Source organism: Ovis canadensis, chromosome X (genome assembly GCF_042477335.2).
Source record: "Ovis canadensis isolate MfBH-ARS-UI-01 breed Bighorn chromosome X, ARS-UI_OviCan_v2, whole genome shotgun sequence".
Classification (NCBI taxonomy): Eukaryota; Metazoa; Chordata; class Mammalia; order Artiodactyla; family Bovidae; genus Ovis; species Ovis canadensis.
The window spans coordinates 68,272,210-68,290,505 of record NC_091727.1 but is presented as its reverse complement, the minus strand read 5'-3'; the positions used below and the strand labels follow the sequence as shown (position 1 = coordinate 68,290,505).

At 37.6% G+C, this 18,296-nt stretch overlaps 1 protein-coding gene across 3 annotated transcripts in view; it reads left to right on the top strand.

The window, feature by feature from the left end:
• The window catches only part of NEXMIF (neurite extension and migration factor), a 204,595-nt gene that overhangs the window by 99,099 nt on the left and 87,200 nt on the right, over positions 1 to 18,296 (top strand). The window contains exon 2 of one of the 3 annotated variants that reach the window (XM_070291842.1): positions 3,571 to 3,706. The exons of the other annotated variants lie outside the window; for them this stretch is intronic. The gene's annotated coding sequence lies outside the window, so the exon portion shown is untranslated. The remainder of the gene's footprint in view (positions 1 to 3,570; positions 3,707 to 18,296) is intronic. 3 annotated transcript variants of the gene reach the window in all.

Below are 18,296 nucleotides of genomic sequence, written 5' to 3'. Positions count from 1 at the left end.
TATTTCTTTTGACTCTTTTTCCTTTATTCTTCTCTGCTTCAGTTATTTCCACCATTCTATCTTCAAGCTCACTTATCCATTCTTCTGCCTCAGTTATTGTGCTATTGATTCCCTGTAGTATATTTTTAATCTCAGTTACTGTGTTGATCATCAGTGATTTTCTGTTCTTTGTTTCTTCTAGGTCCTTATTAAACATTTCTTGTATCCTCTTGATCTGTGGCTCCAGTCTATTTATCTGTGTCTCCATGTTATTTACAAGATTTTGAATCATTTTTAATATCATTATTCTGAATTCTTTTTCAGTTAGACTACCTATTTGCTCTTCATTTATTTGGTCTTGTGGGTGTTTACCATGTTCCTTCATCTGATGCATATTTCTCTGTCTTTTCATTTTGTTTAATTTCCTGTTTGGGGTTTCCTTTCTGCAGACTTGAAGGTCATAGTTCCTCTTATTTGTGGAGTCTACCCCCTATGGATGGGGTTAGACCAGTGCCTTGTGATGGTTTCCTGGTTGGGGAGACTTGTGCTTGTGTTATGGTGGATGGAGCTGGATCTTGTCTATCTAAATGGCAGTTCTGTGTCCAGTAGTGTGTTCTGTGGTTTCTATGGGCTTGATATGGCTTTGGGCAGCCTGTCTGATAATGGTAAGGTTTGTGTTCCTGTTTTACTGAAGGTTTCACATGAGGCATCTGGCATTGGAGCTTGCTGGCCTCTGGGTGGGGCTTGGTCTTAGTGTTGAGATGGGAGCATTTGGGAGAGCTCTCTCTGATTAGTGTTCCATGGGATTGGGAGATCTCTGGTGGTCCAAAGTCCTGAATTCAGGTCTCCCACCTCAGGAGTTCAGGCTTTACCCCATAGCACTGAGACCTCACAGGCACAGAAGACAAAACCCCAAGACTAATGGTGAAAGTAATGCTCAACAGCCCAGAACAGCCAAATAAACTCACACACTTATAAAGAGGAAAAAAATAGATAAAAAAGAGGAAAAAAAGATAAAAACAGGAATGAAAAGAGAAGAGAGAAATCAAACCAACGAACAAACTCAAAAGTGAAAATGAATACTAAAAACTAAACTAGCAAGAATACAAAATCAGAAACATGGAAAAAATGCAATATAACTAAAAAGTACTGTAAAAATAGGAAACAAAATGAATTTATTTAAAAATAAGATTTTTTTAAAAAGGAAAAAGGTTATAAAAAAGTAAAAATACAGTGCTATGGGGTAATGTGCTAGCCCATTAGAATAATGTGAAAAAGAAAAAAAAAATTACAGAGTCGTAGTAAGACAGTGTCCTTACTACAGTTTGCTCCAGTCAATCTGCCTACACAGAAAGTTCTCCAGTATTTCTAGGAAGGTCTCTGGACCTGTTGTGGGCAGTGTGGTGTCAGCTCAGTCTCAGATCTTGCCTTACTCCAGCTTGTACTTGCTCCCAAAGTCCACAATTGCCCCAAAGCCCATACTGTCAGGCTAATTGCGGGGATTTAATCCACTGCACCTGCAATTTCCCTGTCTCTCCTTTGCTCACACAGCCTCCCTGTTTGTCCACTTTGGTTTTGGTCCTGCCTCTGCTTGTAGGCCACCCTCCTGTGTCTGTTGCCTGCCCAGGCAGGAGAGGGTGAAAGTAGCAGCTTATTGGGGCTCACTTACTTAGTTGAGCTGGGGAGAGGGAAAGGTACAGCAGACACAGTTGGGATATGTGGGGAGTGCCCGCCACAGCCGAGATCTGCAGGAAGTCACCACAGTCTGAGGCAGGTTGTGTGCTTCCCCAGGGCAAGGTTGGCCCTGGGTTGTGGGTTCCTTGGCAGAACTAAGCTGCTCAGGCTCCCAGGAAGGTATGAACAGTGACCCATGACTCTCACAGGTTGGTGGCAGCTGAGACCCCTGGGGTTGGGACCATAGTGGCCTCCTGTCCTCCACCCCTGGCACCCATGCCAGCTCTGGCACTTAAGCAGCTTGTGTTCCCCTCTCTGGTATCGCAAACTGCAGTTGTGCTAGCTTTTCTACCTCTGGAGTCACAGACCACAGCCAGGTCATCCCACCTTTGGCACTCAGGAAAGCGGAGCCCTGCCATCTGTGAGTGTGGAAAATTAGAGGGTCCCCGCGACAATGATCTCTTGCTTGTCAGGTGGGCCCATGCTTTTCTCTGGACTCCCTCAGCTGTGTTGTATTAGCCCCCTGAGACTATCTTCACAGTAGTCAACTCTGGTTCTCTCCCTGGGGTCTAACCCCCCACCTCAACGCTTGAACCTCACGCCCAGCCCCCATTGGCTGCAGTGGGCACATAAACTACTTCTTGGCTGAGAAATGCTGTTAACTTCTCTGTGGTGAGTTATCTCCATTTTGCCTTCTAAGCACCTGTTGTTGCATTCCCCTCTGTGGTTCTGAAACTCTCCCCATCCCTGCCTGTGAGCGGTTTTCTGAGTGTGTGGAAACTTTTCCTGCTTCATGACTCCCTCCCTGAGGCACAGGTCCCCATACCAAATTCTTCGTCTCTTATTTTATCTTTATCTTTTTCCCCTACCTCATTCTGAGAAGGTTGGCTTGCCTTTTTAGAAGTCTGAGGTCTTCTGACAGTGTTCAGAAGTTGTTCTGTAGGAGTTGTTCCACTTGCAGATGAATTTTTGATATATTTGTGCAAGGAAGAGGGGAAGGTACTCTCCCTGTCTTATTCCTCCACCATCTTGAATGTCTTAGTTGTTAATATTAAATGTTGTAAATATTATGTGAGATAATGTATACAAAGTTCAGTGCTTGGCATAAGTACTTAATAAATATTAGCTGTTATGAGTAATCCTTGGACTCTGTGTTACAGTCCTTTGATTCCAGTTTGATCATTGGAAGAACAATCCAGTTTGAGTTTTGGAAGAAGTAAATGAGGTTGCTCTGCTGAGCCATTATGTCACTTCTAATTCGTAGAGCAGTTGATAAACTTTATTTGTGTTATTTCATTTGATCTTCACATTGACCCTTAGAAGTTGTTAGGACCATTTTACACATGAGAAAACTAAGGCCTAGAGGAGACATGAATTGCCTAAGGTGACATAATAATGTTCTAGATAGGACTACAACCCAGAGCTGCTAATGCTCAATTTAGTGCTCTTTTATTGCACCATACTCCACCAAACTAGAGCTTAGGTTACTTTTACTTTGATCTGTTTCTGCCAAGGCTATGGTAGACCATATTGCGTAGGTTTTAAAGTTGGAGCTATATGATTGGCACAAGATTAAGCAAGAACAGTAATTTACATACTAATGTATGGTATTTAATGTAAACCCACTAGAAAGCCTCCACCCCCACATCTCTCCCCATTTTATCCTTGAAGTCTAGCATTTATTAAAAATTAAATAAATTAAAAGGACTCTTATCCTTGAGACAAGCTTTCTGTAATTGTAATTTTCTTTAAAATCCTAATTACAAAGGAATGCAGTTTTCAAGTAGTACAAGGATGATTCAGTTTATAAATTGCACTCATTATCTTTCTCTGTCTAGAGAAGAAAGTACACTGAAATTTTCTTCTTTTCAAAATACCAAAGTGATGTTGATATATTTTCTTTCTTCCTCTTGATAGAGCCTCCTCTCGTAGAATTATTTTGTAATCCTGTTTAAAAACCAGTTCCACCAAACTGGCTTTGATTTTCCTGGGTTCCACTCTGATTTCTGCTCCTTCAGTAGTAAATTGAACACCCTCATCATTCGGCCAAACAGTGAGTACCTACTGTGTGATAAACTCTGCATGAGATGCAAGTGTGATTGGTACTGGAAAGTCTTAAGACGTAGGTACTGTGTGTATGGATATTGAGGAGGGCTGCAAAAGCAGTGTGTATAATACTACAGTAGAAAGAACAATGGATTTGGCATCAGGAAACCTGAGTTCAAGCTCCAGCATGTTATATGAAGCATTTCTTTATCTGTTAAATGAGGCCACTGAACTAAGGTCTCTGCTTAGTGTTCAGTGTTGACCCAAAATTTATAGTTGGATATTTTAGGCTGTTGAACTATTAAGCTGGGGGTGACTAGCTCCTCTGAAGTTTCCATAAATAAAGAAAATACAATGTAAATTCAGTTCTATGACTTTTCTGGTGATTTTCTGTTCAGATTTCTTGTGTAACAGAGTTCCATGTTTCATAGGTTCCAAGTCATACACCATGAAGTGAACAGTTGCCTTTGCCCCATCTGAGCACAGGAAAGGTCCTACAATTTTAATTATATTATGACTTATTTTTTTATTTTATTGCTACTAGAAATAATGTTACAGATGTGACAGAAAAGTGTTAGAACCTTTTATAGAAGGCAGAAATGTACTCCCTCCTCCAACAACAAGAAAGTTCCTTTCTGTTTCATTTGAAGGGGTCATCTTTGTTTAGAGATTAGAGAGCCATGGAATGCCATATGTAAAATGTAATAGAGCCTATATAGCTATTGAAGAAGTAGAATCAATAATTTACCTTCTGAAACAGAAAGCACCAGGACTATATTGGTTCACTGGTGAATATAACCAAACATTTAAGAAAGAAACTGTACAATCTCTTCCAGAAAATTGAAGTAGAGGGAATACTTCCTAAGCCATTTTATAAGGCTAGCATTATCCTAATACAAAAACCAGACAAAGACCAAGAAAGGAAAGCTATATACCAGTATCTCTCATGGACATAGATGCAGGAATCCTCAAAAATATTAGCAAATCAATCCAGTAATGTATACAAAGAATTATACAGCACAACCAAGTAGGTTTTATTCCAAGTATACAAGGCTTTTTCAACATTTGAAATACAATTAATGTACTCCATCACAGGCTAGAACATCCATGAACAGGCTAGGGAAGAAAAATCATATAATCACACCAATAAGTGATGAAAAAGCATTTATCAAAATCTAACACTGTTTTTTGATTAAAAAAACTTTTAATAAATTAAGAATAGAGGGGAATTCCTTAATTTGATAAACAACAACTACTGAAAATCTACCACTAACATCACTGCTAATGGTGACAAACTAGATGTTTTCCTGCTAAAATGGTGAACAAGAGGAGCCACATGTCCACTCTCACCAGTTCTAGTAATCATTTTACTGAAAAGTTCTAGATAATACAGTAAGACAAGAAAAGGAAATAAAAGACATTAGGAAGGAAGAAATAAAACTATCTTTGTTCACAGATGACTTGATTGTTTATGTAGAAAATCCCAAAGAATCAATAATGACAAAAAACCTTCTTGGAAATAATGAGTGATTATAGCATGGCTGTAGGATCCAGGCTAATATACAAAAGTTAACTGCTTCCTTATATACCAGCAATAAAAAGCTAGAACTTGAATGTTAAAATACAATTTAAATTAGCACCAAAAAATGAAATACTTATGTATAAACCTAACAAAATATGTACAATATATAAAATATGATCTATATGAAGTGAAGTGAAAGTCACTCAGTCGTGTCTGACTCTTTGTGACCCATGGACTGTACAGTCCATGGAATTCTCCACACCAGAATACTGAAGTGGGTAGCTGTTCCCTTCTCCAGAGCATCTTCCCAACCCAGGGATTGAACCCAGGTCTCCCACATTGCAGGTGGATTCTTTACCAGGTGAACTATTAGGGAAGCCTGATCTATATGAGGAAAATAACAAAGATACAATGAAAGAAATCAAATATCTAAATAAATGGAGAGATATTCCACGTGTATGGACAGAAAGCCTCAATAATATCAAGATGTTGGTTCTTCCTAACTTATGTATAGAGTTAACCCAATCTCAGTCAAATCTCAGTAAGTTATTTAGTGATATCAACAAACACTCTAAAGTTTATATGGGAAGATAAAAGACATAGAATAGCCAACACATTATTAAAGGAGAAGAACAAAGCTGGAATACTGACACTATCCAACTTTAAGGCCTACTATAAGGTTACAGTAGTCAAGACAGTGTGGTATTGGCAAAAGAATACACAAATAGATGAGTAGAACAGAATACACACACACACAAATACAGCCTACCGATCTTTTACAAAGAAGCAAAGGAAATTCAATGGAGAAAGGATAGTCTTTTCAACAACTGCTGGTGGGACAATTGGACATCTATGTACAAAAAAGTAAATCTAGACACAGGCATTACATCTTTTTCAAAAATTAACTCAAAATGCATCATAGACCAAAATGTAAAATGCAAACTATTAAACTTCTAGATGACGACAAAGAAGAAAATCTAGGTGACATTGTTTGGTGATGACTTTTTAGATACAACACCAAAAGCATGAACCGTTAAGAAAAGTTAGTAAGTTGGGCTTTATCAAACTTAGAACTTCTGCTTTGTGAAAGACACTATTAAGAAAATAAAAAGACAAGTCATGGACTGAGAGGAAATGTTTTCTTTTAAAGGACCAGTGTCCAAAATATATAAAGAACTTTAAAAACTAAACAATAAGAAAACAAACAACTTAATTTAAAAACAGGTAAAAGATCTGAACAGAATATATACCAATGGCAAATAAGCATATGAAAAGATGCCAAATATTTTATATCATGAAGGAACTGCAAAATAAAACATCAGTGTACACATCAATGTTCAGAACAGTACTCTTCACAATAGCCAAGAGGTAGAAGCAACCCAAATGTCCATCAATGGATGAATGAATAAGCAAAATGTGGTATATACATGCAATGTAACACTATACATCATATAAAAAGGAAGGAAATTCCATCACATGCTACAACATTGATGACCCTTGACAGCAAAGTGAAATAAGCCAGTCACAAAAAGACAATACTGTTTAAGTACAATTATACAAAATATCTACGGTAGTCAAATTCATAGATATAGAAAATAGAATGATAGTTGCCAGGGGCTGGGGGAACGGAGCAAAGAGGAGCTGTTGTTTAATGAGTATAGAGTTTCAGTTCTGCAAGGGTCTGGAGATCAGTTTCACAACAGTGTAAATATACTTGACACTACTGAAATGCACTTAAAATGGTTTATATGGTAATTTTTTGGATATGTGTTTCTTACTACAAAATGATCAGCTTTTAAAATACAACGAGATAATCCATCCATGGGATTTTCCAGGCAAGAGTACTGGAGGGGGTGCCATTGCCTTCTCCGATATAATATAATAGATACACCTATTAGAATGGCAAAAATCCAAAACACTGACACCACCAAATGCTGGCTAGGATGTGGAACAACACGAGTTCATTGCTTATGGAATTGAAAAATAGCACAACCACTTTGGAAGACAGTTTGACAGTTTAAACTAAACATATTCTTACCATATGATCCAGTAATTATGCTACTTTGTATTTATCAAAGTGAGCTGAAAACTTATGTCCATACAAAAACTTGCACACAAGTGTTTATAGCAGATTTATTTATAATTGCCAAAACTTAGAAGCAATCAAGGTATCCAACAGGTGAAGAATAAACACACCATGGTACATCCACACAATAGAATATTATTTGGCAATAAAAATAAATGAGCTATCAAGCCATGAAAATTGCTGAAAACCAAGTTAAAAAATAAAAGGAGCTCCTATGGAAAGTACTAGAGGGAGGAAAGTAAGACCCATTATTTGAGGATTTGGTGCTCTCAAAAGAAGAAACCTTTTATATGACACTTATACAAGCCAGTTGCTTGAGATTTGCACATCGGTCTATGAGGAAGACTCATAAACGCCTCAGCAAACCCCTTAAATGTCTATTTCTAGGTGAAAGAAGTCAACTTGGGGAGAATATGTGCTCTAGTATTCTAACTATATGACATTCTGGAAAAGTAAAAACTATGGAAATAGTAAAAAGGTCAGTGATTGCCAGAAATTCGAGGTGAGGGAGGGAAGAATGAACAGGTGGAGCACAGGGAATTTTTAGGGCAGTGAAACTATTCTGTATGATACTGTGATGGTGGATCTATATCGTTATACATTTGCCAAAACCCATAGAATGTACAACGAAGAGTGAACCCCAATGTAAACTATGGACTTCAGTTAATAATGTATCAATACTGACTCATAAAAAAGAAGAAAAACTATGTTAAAATATTATTTGTCTTCAAAGAACAATAGTGCTGGCCTTATTTACATGTCAGAATGTGGGGAGGTACTAATGAGATTGAGGAGAGTGTCTTAGATTTGAGTTTGAACTCTTCCTCTGCTGTAATTATTGTGCTGTGTGCTCAGTTGCTTCAGTCATGTCCAACTCTTTAAGACCCTATGGACTTGAGTCTGCCAGGCTATTCTGTCCATGAGATTCTCCAGGCAAGAATATTGGTCAGTAATTTTCATGGCTTGATAGTTTATTTATTTTTATTGCTGAATAATATTCTATGTTGAAGCTGAAACTCCAGTACTTTGGCCACCGGGTGCGAAGAGCTGACTCATTCGAAAAGACCCTGATGCTGGGAAAGATTGAGGGCAGGAGGAGAAGGGGACGACAGAGGATGAGATGGTTGGATGGCATCACCGACTCAGTGGACACGGGTTTGTGTGGACTCCGGCAGTTGGTGACAGACAGGGAGGCCTGGCGTGCTGCAGTTCATGGGGTTGCAAAGAGTTGGACACGACTGAGTGACTGAACTGAACTGAAATGAATATTCTATTGTGTAGATGTACCATGATGTGTTTATTCTTCACCTATTGAGGGACATCTTGGTTGCTTCTAAGTTTTGGCAATTATAAATAAATCTGCTATAAACACTGTGTACAAGTTTTTGTATGGACATAAGTTTTCAGCTCACTTTAATAAATACAAAGTAGCATAATTACTGGATCATATGGTAAAAATATGTTCAATTTAAACAGTCTTCCAAGTGGTTTGATCTTCCTGACCCAGGGATCAGACCCAGGGATCAAACCCAGGTCTCCTGTGTCTTCTGCATTGCAGATGGATTCTTTACCACTGAGCCACTGGGCAAGTCCATAATAATTATTGGCTATGTGATTTGGACAAGTTATTTAACTTCTGGTGAGATGGGTTTGTGTTTTTTTGTTTGTTTTAGAAAAGCAGAGTTAATTGTGGGTACCTTGTAACATTATGGGGATGATTATAAACAGGAATGGATAAAGGAAATTTATTTATAGCATGGGGCCTAGCACAGAGTAAGTGCTCATTATCTGAAAGCCTTTGAAGCAAAATATTGGAAACAATTGAAATGTCCGTTCACAGGGGATCAGCTAAATAAATCCTACTATATGATCTATTTTTCCAAAAGTGTTTTGTAACTGTAAAGAGGATAAGACATTCTGAAAAAGACAGATCCATAGGGACAGAAAACAGATCTGTTGTTACCAGGGATTAGGGAAGGATTGCCTCCAAAGGGAGAGCACAAGGCAATTTCTTGAGTGATGGAAGTGTTCGGTATCTTAATTGTTGTGGTAGTGGGTATATCACTATGTGTGTTTATCAAAACTCATTGAACTGTAGAAGAAAAGTGATTTTCACTGTTTAAAATTTTTAATTAATTTTAATCGGAAGATAATTACTTTACAATATTGTGATGGTTTTGGCCATACATCAACATGAATCAACCACAGGTATACATGTGTCCCCCCATCCTGAATCCCCCTCCCATCTCCCTCCCCATCGTATCCCTCTGGGTTGTCCCAGAGTACCAGCTGCTTAAAGTATCAAACTTGCAATGGCCATCTGTTTTACATATGGTAATGTACATGTTTCAGTGCTATTCTCTCAATTCATCCCACCCTGGCCTTTTCCCCACTGAGTCCAATTTTAAGAAGTAAATAAGAACAGGATGAGGAATTTTTTTTCAAGTTTTTAGAAAAGCTAATAATAGCTTTACAATTGGGAAAGTTCTCAGAGCACTCAGGGTATTGCTTTCAGTGAACAAATGTTTCACTTGCAATCAAATTTTCCATGATAAAAGGGTCCTTAAAGATCATTAAGCGACCCCCTCCTTCCACATATACTGTTATTTTACAGAAGGAGAAACTGGGGGCCAGAAAGATGGGATTTTATCAAGGTCACCTGCAAATTAGTGGCAGGCTAGGTTGGGAACTAGGTTGAGTCCCAATTCAGGACTTTTTCTCCTACATTTTTATCTGTAACAGTTTGCCTAATTGGTTTTGAGTCTGTTAAGCAATGTAAGCAGGGGAAGTTTCATTCCAAACTCTTTCCTGAAATTCAGTAAGCTGTGAAAATTTTAAAAGCTGAATTTTTCACTGTTTTAAAAAATTGAGGGAAAATTAATAAAGCATAAAATTCACCATTTTAAAGTATATGGTTCAGTGGTATTTATTTATTTATTTATTTATTTTAGTTTTTTATTTTTTAAATTTTAAAATCTTTAATTCTTACATGCATTCCCAAACATGAACCCCCCTCCCACCTCCCTCCCCATAACATCTTTCTGGGTCATCCCCATGCACCAGCCCCAAGCATGCTGCATCCTGCGTCAGACATAGACTGGCGATTCAATTCACATGATAGTATACACGTTAGAATGTCATTCTCCCAAATCATCCCACCCTCTCCCTCTCCCTCTGAGTCCAAAAGTCCGTTGTACACATCTGTGTCTCTTTCCCTGTCTTGCATACAGGGTCGTCATTGGTATTTAATATGAACATTCACAGTGTTGTGCAACCTTCACCACTTTCTAGTTCTAGACATTTTTATTACCCCAGAATGAAACATCATACCCATTAAGCAGTCACTCCTTATTTCCCCTTCTCCTCAGCCCCTGGCAACCACTAATCTGCTTTCTGTCTCTATGGATTTCCCTATTCTGGATATTTTATGTTGGTAGAATCATACAACAAATGGCCTTTTGTGGCTGACCTCTTTCACTTAGGGGCTTCCCTAGTGGCACCGTGATAAAGAATCTGTCTGCCAATGCAGGAGACACATGTTCACCCTGGGTTGGGAAGATTCCTTGGAGTAGGAAATGACAACCCACTCCAGTACTCTTGCTTGGGAAACCCCTTGGACAGAGGATCCTGGTGGGCTATAGTCCGCAGTGTCACAGAGTTGGACATAACTTAATGACTAAACAACAACAAATCTTTCACTTAGAATATTTTCAAGGTTTATTCATGTTAAAGTTTGTATGAGTACTTCATCCCTTTTTGTGGTTAAATGATATCCCACTGAATGGATAAACTACACAGTGTATTCATTCATTAATTGATTACATTGGGGTTATTTTCACCTTTTGGCTACTGTGAATAGTGCTGCTATGAATATTCATATACAAATTTTTATTTGAACACTGCTTTTGATTCTTTTAGGTATACACCTAAGAGTGGAATTATGGGATTGTTTGGTAATTCTATGTCTAACTTTTTGAGGACTGCCAAACTGTTTTCTATAGAGACTGCAGTGTTTTACATTCTCACCAGCACTGTGTCAGTATTCTAATTTCTCTATCCTCAATAACACTTGTCATTTTCCTTTTTAAAATTATAGCCATCCTAGTGGGTGTGAAGTGGTATCTCATTGTAGTTTTCATTTGCATTCCTTTAATGAATATTGACATAGAGCATCTTTTCATTTGCTTGTTGACAATTTGTAGCTCTTCTTTGGAAAAATATCTATTCAGATCTTTTTCCCAAGATTGTTTTTTTGTTGTTTAGTTGTAAGAGTTCTTTATATATTCTGGATACTAGACTTGATATATGATTTTCATATATTTCTTTCCATTTTGTGGATTGTATTTTCATGTTCTTGATAGTGCCCATTGAGGCACAAAAGTCTTTAAATTTGATGAAATCCAATTCATCTATTTTTTTTTTCTTTTGTTACTTATACTTTTGGTGTTATCTAAGAAACCAGTGTCAAACCCAAAGTCATGAAGATTTATGCCTTTGGTTTTCATCTAAGAGTTTTATAGGTTTGGCTCTTATGTTTAGGTTTTTTATTCATTTTCATTACAATTTTTATATGGTGTGGAGGTAAGGGTACATCTTCATTCTTTTGCATGTGATTCTCCAGTTTTCCCAGCAGCATTTGTTGAAGAGACTATTTCCTCATTGAATGGCCTCAGCACCCCTGTTGAACTCTAATCATACATCTATGGGTTTATTTCTGAAATCTAAATTATATTCCTTTAATCTATATTTCTTTCCCCATGCCAGCATCACACTATTTCATTTACTGTTGCTTTGCAGTAAGTTTAGAAATTGAAAAGTATGAGTCCTCAAAATTTGTCATTCTTTTAAAATATTATTTTAGCTATTCTGAGTCCCTTACTATTACATATGAATTTTAAAATTAACTTCTCTATATCTGCAATAAGGTCACTGGGATTTTTACGAGGGTTCTGTTGATTCTTTAGATCTTTTCAATAATGCTATTTTAACAATATTAAATCTTCCCACACAGGAACACAGGATACCTTTCTATTTACTTAGGTCTTATTTAATTTCTTTCAATGTTGTTTTGTAGTTTTCAGTGTACAAGTCTTGCACTTCCTTGGTTAAATTCATTCATAGATATTTTATTGTTCTTGATACTATTGTAAATGAAATCATTTCTTTTTTTTTGTTCATCACAGTATCCTGATTTTAAAAATTGGCAAGTTAACTTATGTTATAAAGAAATAAACATACTATAGTCTATTCAAAGGATAGAATTTTTTCTATATAACAATGACAGGAGAAAAATCTCTTGAAATATTAATAAATGCAAAATCTGAGGTAAAATAATTTTACAATGCATGTATGCATTCAACAAATATAATTAATTAACATGAAATTGTTTTTTAATTTCCTTTTAGAATTGCTGGTTAAGAACATAGCTGGAAAGGAGGTTCAGGAGGGAGGGGACATGGGTGTACCTATGGCTGATTCTTACTGATGTATGACAGAAACCTACAAAATTCTGTAAAGCAAACATCCTTCAATTAAAAAAAAATAAAGTGGAAAAAAAGAATATAGCTGATTTTTGTGTGTTGATTTTGTATCATGAAACTTTCCTGAATTTGCTTATTAACTCTAATGGTGGTTTGGAAGTTTTTTAGGATTTTCTATATAAACAGTCTTGTTTTCTATCAATGGAGATAGTTTCCTCCTTTGCAACTTGGCTGCCTTTTTTTTTTTTCTTACCTAATTTCTCAGGCTAAAACTTTTAGTACAGTGTTGAATAGAAGCTGTGAAAGAGGACATTCTCATCTTATTCCTAATCTTAGGGGGACAGTTTTTGGTCTCTCACCATTGAGTTTGGTACTCTATGGATTTTTCCTAAAACTCCTTTACTATAGAAGAAATTCTCTTCTGTTCCTAGTTTGTTGAGTGTTTTTTTTTTTTTAAATCACAATACTTGGATTTTGCCAAATAATTTTTGGCATCCATTGAGATGATCGTGTGATGTTTTTTCCTTCATTCTATTTATGTGGTATATTATATTGATGGATTTTTGTATGTTGAACCACACTTTCATTCCTGGGATAAATCTCACTTGGTCATGATGTGTAATCCTTTTAATATGCAGCTGTATTCTGTTTGCTTGAAGATTTTTGCAGCTATATTTCTAAGCAATATTGTTCTGCAGTTTTCCTGTCATGCCTTTGACTTTGGTATCAGAGTAATGCTGACCTCATAGAATGAGTTAGGAAATGTTCCCTCCTCTTCCATTTTTGGAAGAGTTTGAGGATAATCGGTGTGAAATAACTCTTCTCTAAATGTTTGATAAAATTCAGCAGTGAAGCTGAATTCTCTTTTAGGAGTGTTTTGATTACTGATCCAATCACTTTACTTATGAAATTAAAAGATGCTTGCTCCTTGGAAGAAAAGCAATGACAAACCTAGACAGCATATTAAAAAGCAGAGACATTACTTTGCCTACAAAGGTCCATGTAGTCAAAGCTATGGTTTTTCCAGTAGTCATGTATGGATGTGAGAGCTGGACAGTAAAAAAGGCTGAGCACTGAAGAACTGGTGCTGCAGAAGACTCTTGAGAGTCCCTTGAACAGCAAGGAGATCAAACCAGTAAATCCTAAAGGTAATCAACCCTGAATATTCATCGGAAGGACTAATGCTGAAGCTGAAGTCCAACACTTTTGCCACCTGATGCAAAGGGCAGATTGATTAGAAAAGACCCTGATGCTGGGAAAGATTGAAGGCAGGAGGAGAAGGGGACAACAGAGGATGAGATGGTTGGATGGCATCACCGACTTGATGGACATGAGTCTGAGCAAACTCCAGGAGATGGTGAAGGACAGGGAAGCTTGGCATGCTGCAGTTCATGGGGTTGCAGAGTTGGACACAACTGAGCGACTGAACAACAACAACCACAATTTTGGTAGTTTTGCATGGTTCTAGGAATTTGTCCTTTTTATATAGCTTATCTACTCTGTTGGAATACAATTATTCACATTATTTCTTACAATGCTTTTCATTTCTGTTAAGGCTGGTAGTAATGTCTCTACTCTCATTTCTAATTTTAGTAATTTGAGTCTTATCTTCTTTTTTCTTTATCAGTCTAGCCAATGATCTGTAAATATTGTTGATCTTTTCAAAGAACCAACTTACAATTTTGTTGATTCTCTTTCTCTATTCTCTCTTTAATTTACCTGTACTCTAATGTTTATTATTTCAGTCTACTCTTTTTGGGCTCAGTCTGCTATTCTTTTTCTAGCTCTTTAAGTTATTGATTTGAAATCTTTCTCAAGGATTTACATATAGGCATATATAGCTATAAACTATGCCATAAGCACCGTTTTCACTGCATCACATAACTTTTGATATGTTATATATTTTTTGATCTTAATTTCTTTTTTGTCCTATTGGTTTTTAAAGCATGTGTTGGTTAATATCTACTTTTGTGAATTTCTAGTTTTCTATTTTTGATTTCTATTTTGGAAAAGATACTTTGTATGATTTTCATTTTTTTTGAGTTTATCAAGACTTGTTTTATGGCCTAACATATAGCCTAGTTGGAGAGTGTTCCATGTGCACTTGAGAAAAATGTGTTCTGCTGTCATTGGGTCTAGCATTCTTTATGTTTCTGTTAGGCCTTAAGGGTTTATGGCTTTGTTCAAGTCTTCTATAGCTTCATTGATCTTCTGTTTAGTTGCTATATCCGTTGTTGAAAGTGGGATACTGGATTCTCCAAATATTATTATAGAACTGTGTAGTTCTCCCTTCAATTGTCAAGTTTTGCTTCATATATTTTGGGATGTGTGTACATATTTATAATTAGTATATCTTCTTGATAAATAGATTCTTTTATCAATATATAATGTTCTTTTACTGGGTTTTATGAGTTCATTATTGTTTTTGGCCCCCTAAATCCCCAAATTTAAGGAAGTGTTTGTGTGTGTGTGTGTGTGTGTGTGTGTGTGTGCATGCACATGTGCTACTGGCCAGTGGGGTAAATAGCAATGGTGAGAGGGGGCCACTTGACCTTTAATTCTGTGAGAGAGTGAAAGCATTTTCTGTTGGGAGTTCTGAAACCAGTTTGAATTTGTATCATTAACTACCTGCTCTAATAAAATCCTATAGCTGGGTTGAAAATGAGTCAGTGGACTTATTGTGAAGGAGAGCCAGGCCTTCATCTGGCCTTTGTGAAAATCTCCCTCTATGCAAAAATAGCAGTTGGAATCCAATCTGTTTCACCCTCAGCAACAAATAATTCTTAGGTCTACAGTATAACTACTCAATAAAACTAAAAAGCAGTGGCAAGTTGAGGCTTTTCTTCATTGCTTTATTATCTCAATATCACCTTTTTCCTTTACTTCTTTTTTCTTCTGTTTTTCTTCAACTATTTTATTTCCCTTTTTTCTTTCCATCTTTCCTTGTTTTTCTTCTCCACTTTCCCTTTTCTTTGCCCTTCTCTCCCATGGAACTTTCTCTCTGATTTCTCCTTACTCTATTATTCCATTTATCCTGAGAATGTTCCATTATTGAACACTGACCATGAGACTATGTATTTTAAGTTAGCTTCAATAAGGATATGTTAATAGAAGGAATAACCATAATTTTGTATTTTTTTGTGGGGAAAATTGTAGAAAGTAAGATTAAAAAGCCTGTCCAGTACTATTGCCTGGAAAAATCCCAAGGACAGAGGAGCCTGGTAGGCTACAGTCCATGGCGTCACAAAGAGTTGGACACGACTGAGCAACTTCACTCAGACTTTACTCACTCTATTGTCATCTAACTGGAGCTTCTGTGTTGGCAGCAAATGTACTGGGGTAAAAAGTGTTAAAAAAAAGTTTTTTTTTAACCTGGTAAGAAAATTATAGTAACTGGGCCCAAATATTCCCCTTGCTTTTTACAGAAATTCTCTAAATACAAAGAAGGAAGCAAGATGCTACTCTAAGAACACCTTCTCCGGAAAGCCCTTTTCACTTCAAAGCCATGAATTTCAGGCAAAACCCAGTGTTTCTCAGGTTGTCTGTCACACTGGCTGTTGGGCTTCTTGAAAGTGTTGATTAAGGGAAGAATGAAATATAAAAGCAGCTATTATGTTTAAGCATAGCTGAATGTGGTGGTGGTAGAATAGCCTTGTGTTCCTATCCAAATAAGGCAACTCCTTACTTCTCTTGCAGGTTGATAAGATTTGGAAATCGCCATCGAATTTTAGGTTTATTTTCCACCTCTAATATTTTTAATCTTCCCTCAGGCTGTAGTCAGTCTAGAATGGGCTAGGAAGACTTTTGGCAGTTTAAATCTTTTATAAGATGGTGATATGGCCCTTTAGTTTTGAGGTTGGTGTACTATGTGTGAAAAAAAAACATATATATGGCATAAAAATATGACAGAAAAAGAGACAAAGGGTATATCTATTTAAACTAATTCTCTCTGTGTGAGAACATTTTCACATACTCCATGTGGTTTAACTTAAATTTTTTTATTTTAAATTAAATTTATATTTACAGAAAAGTTGCAATAATAGTACAAGGAGTTTCCATACACTCACTCAGTTTTTGATAATGTTATTATCTTATATTACTATGGTATATTTACCAAAACTTACATTGGTGGGATGGAAAAAGATGACAGAGGAGTAAGTTGGGGATATCACCTGCCTCCCTACAAGTATATCAAAAATTCATCAGAATTTGGAACAACTCCTACAGAACAACTTCTGAACAACAGCAGAACATCTGAAACCTCCAAAAAGGCAAGTCAGTCTCCTTAGAACAAGATAGGACAAAGGATAAAGACATAAAAAGAGACAAAAGGATTTCAGGATGGGAACTTTTGCCTCAAGTGAGGGAGGAAGGTGTGAAGGAGGAAAAGTTTCCATGCATTAGAAAACCCCTTCACAGGTGGGGCCAAGGGGGAGCTACCGAACCTCAAAGTGCCATGCAACAGTGACAGCTCAGAGGGCAAAACACAGAGAAAATTCACAGAAATCACTGCTGCTGCCAAACACCTTTTCTCAGCTGATAAGCAGCTCACAAGACTCAACCTGGACCAGAGGCTGAGGGCAGGAAGCCAAGAGAAGTGGCTAGCAAGACTCAGCCTGCATCAGAGGGTGGGGGCAGGGGGGCAGAGGCTCCAGCAAAGGTTCCAGGGAGAGGTCAGGGGCTGGTGGCCATGAGGATATTCTGAGAAGACCACTTCCACACAATTGGGGAATTAGATGTGACTGCCAATGCCAAAGCCTGAGGCAGGAAATAAAACATTGCTGACGCAGTCCTGACCCCAAAGTTGTCAGCTACCACCAGGCTGTGAGCAGGCACAGGTTACTGCCTGCACCTTGATGGGAGCTTAAACAGCTGAGCTCTTTCTAGGGACCCCCAGACCGGGGCTTTTTCCTCTGGGGAACTCACAACCTGCCTCATACTGTAATAGCATCCAATAGGTCTTTATGGCCCCAGGCACTCCCCAGTACATTTCAGTTGTGGCTGCTATATCCTCCCCTCTCCCAAGCCCAAGAAAGCAAGAGCCTTGATGAGCCTCATCCTTCACCCCCTCATGCCCAGGAGGAAACAGACTGTGGACTTTAGGAGCAAGTACAAGCTGGAATAAGGCCTGAACTGAGACTGAACTAACACCATGGTGCCCACAACAGGTCCAGAAACCTTTTTATAAATATTAAAGGATTTTGGTGTAAGTCTTGCTGGATGTTCTTGGCTGCTGAATGTTGGGGACTTGTCTTCTGTGCTATGTGGCTTGTGAGATCTTGGACTACAGAGGCATAGAGCCTGAAACCCTGAGGTGGGAGACCTGAGCCCAAGACTTTGCTCCCCCAGATAAATGATGACACCACAGAACATTAATAGGTGACAGCCTTCCCAAAGGCCCCCATCTCCACACCATAACCAAGCCCATCACCCAAGGACCAGCAAACTCAGTGCCTGGATGCCCCACAGCAGTGCTTTAAAAAAACAGGAACACAATGCTGCACATTAG